The sequence below is a fragment of the Talpa occidentalis genome, unplaced genomic scaffold (genome assembly GCF_014898055.3).
Source record: "Talpa occidentalis isolate TD23 unplaced genomic scaffold, MPIMG_talOcc4v2.1 talOcc4.13, whole genome shotgun sequence".
In the NCBI taxonomy this organism is placed as follows: Eukaryota; Metazoa; Chordata; class Mammalia; order Eulipotyphla; family Talpidae; genus Talpa; species Talpa occidentalis.
The window spans coordinates 99,914,843-99,922,386 of record NW_023601322.1 but is presented as its reverse complement, the minus strand read 5'-3'; positions in this window follow the sequence as shown (position 1 = coordinate 99,922,386).

Sequence of the window (7,544 nt, the reverse complement as noted above, 5' to 3'; positions counted from 1 at the left end):
TGGCGGGCAACCTTGTCACCTTCGTAGCTCGTGGATAAAGTTTTTTCAAGTTGTAATTACACTGAGTCGATTTAACAGACATGCCTCCTTCGCATGTGTGGTAATATGTGAGATTTGATTTCTCTTTGAAAACATTAAAAATGATACTGAAAATAAAGGTAGCCCTCCTATTTCCCAGCTGCTAGCAAAACACGGTCTGAAGGGGCCTCATCTCAGCACACTCGCCAGACACCCTTCAAAACGCCATCATGCTGCCTGCCTTTTCCTCAAATTGTCTAGTTTTCCTCAGTTACCTTGAGTCCTAAGCACCCCTTTGGAGAGCAAGGCTATCAAAGCATAGACAAGGTCTCCACACCTTGCAGGGGTGGCATGGAGTCCAGGGGGAGACTCGCCTGGGTGGGGCGGGCCGGGGCCTACCCTTGTCCCTGAGCCCCGAGCCTGGCCCAGGGCCTCCCTGAACTTCCCAGTGAAAAAGAAAGTGACCCAGTTTCTTCAACATCATGAGAGAGCGAGTGACCTTCCTCCTAAGCAGGTCTGTGTCTGCATCCAGCCCTCGACACGTAGCTCCGGCTGCGCTGAGTCCCCTGGAGACCTGGCTGTGGCTGGGCTCTGAGTAGGGGCCGCCCAGCAGGTGAAGGGTTGAAACGGCCTTTTCCTAGATGGAGTGGCTGTGGGGTGTGAAACTAAACTCAGCTCTTAGGAATGAAGTTAGATGCACCCATTTTAGGTTGGACAACAAAAATGTTAACCTTTACCAGATACCAGATGAGGGGCTGGGAGCAGGTGTTTGGGGTCTCAGCAGCATCCCTGACGGTCTCCTGGCCTCCTGCCACCTGAGGGGAGTCCCAGGGCCCCTGCGTGTCCATCTCACAGCTGTGAGGCGTCTACCCTGATGCCCGCAGCCCCACTTACACCAGCCAAAGATGTACAAGCCCAGCCCTCGAGTAGTGAGAAAGTGGCGGGGGGGGGGGGGACGGACTAGAGCAGGGAGCCTCACCCACCATGCAGCCACAGCTCAGACAGCCCCCAAGCTCTCAAATCTACCCATGTTCTACTGCTACACCTCTGCCCTGCCGCATACGTGGCTGGCCCTGCCACCTGCCTGGAGCCGCCTCTCCAGCGCCCCCTAAAGTCAGTTCTCCACGCAGCAACCCACGACTCCTAGGACAGTGCCCACCATCTCACGCCCAGCCTGAGAGCCCTCTCCAGCCTCCCACATCACTCAGACCAAGACCAAGGCCCAAACAGGTGCTGGGAGGCGGAGAACGCCCTTGCACTGGCTCTCTTCTCGCCTTCCCTGCTCTGCTCTCCTGCTCTGCTCCCCTGCTCCCTGGACAGCACGTCCAGCCTTCCTACAACCTCAGTCTCTGGGTACCAGCTGCTCCTTTCTCTAGAGCGTTCTCACAGAGGTGCATGACAAATGCCTTGGTTTTCTCACATCTTTCCCAAGCGACTCCCAACCTAGTTACCTTACTTACAAATCACACATTCTCACTCCCACCCCAAGTTCTTCCTCCCAGTTCTCTATCCTGCTCTTTATTTTAGCATAACGTGTGTCGTGTTCCAGAATGCCAAATAATTTACTCCATCCCATTTACACTTAGCCCCTAAGTTGATATGTAAGCTCCAGTAGGGAACATGCTCATTAAATAATGGGTCTGGAAAATATATTTAAAGAAATGATTAAAAAACCATGAATTTCCTTAGGAATAAATTACAGATCAATGAACTGCAAGGTGATAAAACCACACTATTGTAATCCACACACGACACTTCACACTATTGTAAGCCAAAATAAACAGAAAATCCTGAAACATTAAGAAACAACACTATGGAAAGATATATTTCGTGCAAATAGTAACCAAAGTAGACATTAAGAACTATTACAAGAGACAAAGGACTTTGTATATTGAAGAGGCTCAGCTCATCAAGAAAACATAGCAATTATAAACATAAGCAGTTTACTATAGGATCCCAAAATATATGAAATAAAAACCGACAGAGATGCAGAGAAATAAACAGCCATCCAGTAATGGACACTTCAATGCCCACACTCAGTAATGGAGAAAGACCTACACAATAGAGAACTATTAGAAAATCTTGAGATAGAAAAAATAAAACATTCGAAAATGTATGAAAGAGTACTGCTTGGAGGAAGCTGTAGAGCTGTAATGCCTACATGAAAAATGAGAGATTTCAAATTATTTAACTTTATATTGAGAAACTAGTACAAGAAAACTCACCTCAAGCTACTGAGAGGAGAGAAATATTAGAGCAGAGATAATCAACACACCCAACAGTTTCTTAAATATTCAACAAGTTTTACCACGGTTTAGCTAGACGGTCAAAGAAAAAGTGCACAACTAAAGTCAGAAGAGTGCAGACTACTGTCCTTACAGAAGAGAATTAGAACAGCCACTGACCTTACAGAAGAGATTTAGAATAGTACAAATAACTGGACACCAATTAATTAGATAATCTAATTTTAGTATAATTAAAATTACAGATTTCTAAGAACATGCAAAAAAGGTAAAGTAGAAAATCTCAAATATAAGAAGTAAAAAAGTTGGAATCGGGGGCCTCCCCGGTGGCACAGCGGTTGAGCGCTGGGTTGCGAAGCTGCCCGCGGCCTCTGCAGTGCTGGTTCGATCCCTGGCTGCTCCCCGGCCACCGGAGGAGGGTCCCACATGGCGCGCAGACCTCTCCTGCCGCCCGCTGCTCCCCTCAGCAGTGTACTTTGGTCCTTCTGCCTGCTCTGCTCCCAGCTCTGACTCTGGTGAATTCTCTCACCCTCCCGCGCTTCTGACTGTACCCAGTGCATGTACAGACAAAAAACAAACAAACAAACAAATAAATAAATAAAAACATGCCTCTATTAAAAAAAAAAAGTTGGAATCGATTTTTTTTTTAATTTTTTTTTATTTTATTTTCTTATAGAGGCATGTTTTATTTATTTTCTTTTGTTTTGTTTTTTTGTTTGTTTGTTTGTTTATACATGCACTGGGTACAGTCAGAAGCGCGGGAGGGTGAGAGAATTCACCAGAGCCAGAGCGGGGAGCAGAGCAGGCAGAAGGACCGAAGTACACTGCTGAGGGGAGCAGCGGGCGGCAGGAGAGGTCTGCGCGCCATGGGGACCCTCCTCCGGTGGCCGGGGAGCAGCCGGGGATCAAACCGGCGCCGCAGAGGCCGCGGGCAGCTTCTCAAGCCAGCGCTCAACCGCCGCACCACCGGGGAGGCCCTTGATTTTTTTTTTTTAACCGACACTAACAAGAAAAGTCTAAGATTTGTTGTCTTCACTGGTAAATTCTATCAAATATTTAAGAAATCATAAGAGTGATCCTCTAACTCTGAAATAAGTGGAAGGGAAAAACCCTGGCTTATTCTGCGCCCAGCATCACTCTGATACCAAAGCCAGAAACGTCACAGAAAAGAAGGTCACAGACCAGCATCACCATCAACACAGATACAAACACCTCAACTCTGAGGAGACTGGGCAGGTGGCAGCACAGGGGACGTGCCAGACCCACCTCCACATACTCACAACCCAACCACAGCACAACAAGGTCAGTGACCCCCTGAGAATCACCAGACAACAGCAGCACACAACAGGCGCGACACACGCCAACTGTCGCCCAGGCTGTACACAGACTGATTTCATAATCACAAGATGCAGGGTGGCTGGTGGGTCAGAAAACAGCCCACATTCCTGCTGTCCTCAGGGGACTCATTTGAGCTCCGAAGATAAACAGACTCAAAGTATAAGGTTGGAAAATCATCCTGTAAGCAAACGGGGCCCTCCAAGAAAAGGCAAAGACAGCCGCACTCATCAGATTTCCAACCACAGAGGTGACAAGAGAAAGAGGGACACTACATCATGACGAAGGGATGAACACATCAGCAAGACATAACACTCATCAATATATATGCACAAACGAAGGGCCATCAAAATGTAGGTGGCAACTCATATCAAACCTGCAGTCACACCCCAGTGCCAGCACAAGAGCAGCAGAGGACTGCACCACCCCACCGTCCCCACTGGAGAGATCAACCGGACAAAAGTCGACAAGCAAACAGTAGCCAAAAATGAGGATTGGAGCACATGGTCTGCACAGACAGTCACAGGACACTGAACGCACGTTCCTCTCAAGTGCACACAGAGCATTCTCCAGCACAGACCACATGCTGGGTCACAAAACAAGTCTCCATAAAGTGATGAAGATCAAACTTGCATCACAATGGTAGCAAACACAAGAAGCAAGAAAAACCTGTATAGTATGTGAAGATTGAACACACTACTGAGTGAGCATTCAATGCGGAAATGAAAGAAGAAATCCGAAAACACCAGAGATGAATGAAAACGAAGCCAGGGCCCGAGACACCCTCCAGTACGCAGCGGAAGCAGCACGCCTGGGAAGCGAGCGCAAGGAAGGGCCACGCCAAGAAGCAAGAGAGGCCTCAACAGGCCACCTTGTATTTCCCTTTAAGGTACTAGGAAAAAGAACAATCAAAACCAAGAGCCAGTACAAGGAAATAAAAATTAGAGCAGAAATAAATGAAACAGAAAAAGACCTCCAAAGGATCCATGAAACCAGAAACTGTTTCTTTGAAAAAAATAGACGACTAACCTTTAACTAGATTCACAAAAAGCAGGAAGAATATAACAAATAGGAGAAATGGAAGAGGTTACAACAGACATTTCAGAAATACAGAGAATCATAAGAAATTGCTGTGAACATGCATGTGTAAGCAAATTGTGTCTAACCCCCCAAAATAATGCAAATTTGGATCCTACAAGCAAAGAGAAAGCCAAAAAAAGTGAGGCATGGCTAACAGGTAAAATAGACTTAAAATTTTTAACTGGTTATAAGAGAAATGGGTATGACATTATTAAGTGCCTAATACAGTAAGAAGACTTGTTTGATTTCTCTCTCCGTAAGACCCAGCCACTCCGCTCTTGCCAGTGTCTGCTCTCGAGAAACGGAACACGCTTGCGAAGCCTGCACAGGCCATGCACGGCAGCCCAAAGGCGGACACAGCCCACCTGCCTACTGGTTGACAAGTGGATAAACAATACATGGTATTTCAATAAAACAAACATCAATCTAGAAAAGGAAAAATACTGATTCGTGCTACAGACATGCATGAACCTCAAATCACCCCACTGAATGACAGCCGCGAGTCACGAGAGACCGTGTCTGCAGGGCTGGGAACACCAAAGGAGCCACCCAGATCAGCCTGTAAGACAGCAGACTGGCGGGTGCCCAGACGCCCCACTGCGGGGAGTTACTGCTAATGGATACAAGATCTCCTTGGGTCATGAGACTACTCTAAAATCGGATTTTGGTGTTGACTACACGACTGTGTAAGTGCACTAGAAACCAAAAAGTCTGGCCATTTATCTTGAGGAACTAACAAATTAGTGGAAGGGTTTGCTCTTTGACAAGTGCAATTGAATTTACTTATAATGGGCATAACCCTGAAACTGGATATGAAAACTTCCTTCAAAAAAATCCCCAGCCCATAGGTTGGCGGTACCACAGACTCAGAAGCAAGAATGAAATAGGATTTCCATCCTTTAGCAACAGAAACCAAATGAAGTCACCTTAGGCAACATACCAACTAACTCACAATTCTGAGTAGACAGACAGCCCCGGGGCCATGCAACCACACGGACAAATAACCCCCAGGGCTATAGAGTAGCCACACTCCGCCAGAACCCACTCCCTGCCTTACAGAACATGTTCACCAGGAAGCAGGTGTCCGGCACTACTGGAAACCCTGAGGCGTCAGTGACTGGAAATGCCCTTCCAGCATCACCGCACTGGCATGGATGCCCCTCTACCCTGTGCTTTGCCTTACAGGCTTTCTTTGTCGTTTTTTCTTTTTCAAAATTAAATTAATTACCTTTCTGACCCAATAATCCAGTCCTCGGTATCTATCTACGCAAAAACACTACTTCCAAAGGAAACCTGCCTTCCCGGATATGGAGACAACCTACATGCTGCAGAATGAATGAGTGAATCAGGAGATGCAGTCTACATACACAATGGAATACTACTCAGCCATCAAAAAGATAAACTCATGCCATTTGCAGCAGCAAGGATGGAGCTAGAAGGGATTATTCTAAGTGAAGTGAGTCAGAAGGAGAAAGATAAATACCAGATGGTGCCTCTCATATGTGGAACAGAGATTCCACCAAAGGATCAGAGAAAGACAAACTTAAAAGCCAGCCACTGAAAACTGCCATAGATCTGAGGCATCCAGGAGGGGAGAGGCGGAACACCAGGACTGTGGGGAGGACCCTGGGCGCATTGGTGGGAAAACTATGGTGATCATACCTTAAAGGAGAAAACCTATACTTTGAAAAAAGTTTTAATTAATGATGTATCATTATTTTACACCCTTGTTTGTTTTTTTCAAAGAATTAATTTTCTTCACGAGTGAGCCAAGGAGTTTTCCACAGGGTTTAGAGTTTCCAACCCTCATTGCTGGGATGGCCAATGCTGTGTTTGCTTGTTTATTCTCACATTTTAAAAAATTCTGGGGGTCTCCTAATATGACTTCAATTAAAAATATTAATTTTAAAAATAAAATTAGAGCTTTCAGTTTTTACCAGAGCATCTTCAAAAAGAAATAGAAAACCTGAGTCGTCTTATATTGTAGTTAAGTAGTTAAGTATCGCCCCACAAAGAAAACTCCAGCACAGATGACCCCAGTGATGGCCTTTACGGGTGACTGGAGGGAGAAACAGCTACAAACCCCACACATCCCTTCAGAAAAGCAACCAGCGCAGAACCCTTTCCACGGGCTCTCTGGGGCAGCCCCGGCCGCTGAGCAAAACCACCGAAAGAGCCGGCGACGCCCTCCCGTGAACGGAGACGCGAGACAGGAAACCCAGCTCCGTCACCGCGGCCTGGCGGACCCGGGAAGAGGCACCAGGGCCCGTCCCAAGCGCCGGGGCCACCGCCCGCCGGAGCCCAGCTCCCCCTCGGAGCCCCTCGAGACCTGGCCTGAGGGGCCTCCCTCTGAGGCCTCCGCGCCTCCCTCGGGCGGGACCAGGCCCAGCGGCCGCTCCTGTCGCTGCTGCCGAGGCGAGGCCGGCCCGTCCCCGGGAGAGGCCAGCGGCTGGGGGGGGGGGGCGCCCGCTCACGGCCTCCCCGGGCGGTGTCCTCGGTCTCAGGCAGGGCGCCGCGTCCCGGGGGCCTGGGGGCCGCCTGCCCGCCGCTTCCCTGCCGCTGGCTGCACACAGGCCGTCCACGCGCCGGGCCTCGGGGACCAGCGCCCCAAGCCGGCCCGGCCCGCGCCGGCCCCGCAGCGGAGGAGAAGCCGCCCGCGCCTCCGCGCGGCCTCACGAGCACACGCGCCGCGCCGCAGCGCCCGCCCGGGAAGCGCCCCTCGCGCCGCGGAGCCCGCCCCCGCGCCTGAGAGGACAGCTGCACCCGAGCTCAGGCGCGGTCCGGAGGGCACGCGGGCCCGGGGCGCCCCGGTCGGGAAGCGGCAGAAGCCGGCGCCAAAATGCCGGGCTCCGGGGGAGGACCCGGGCC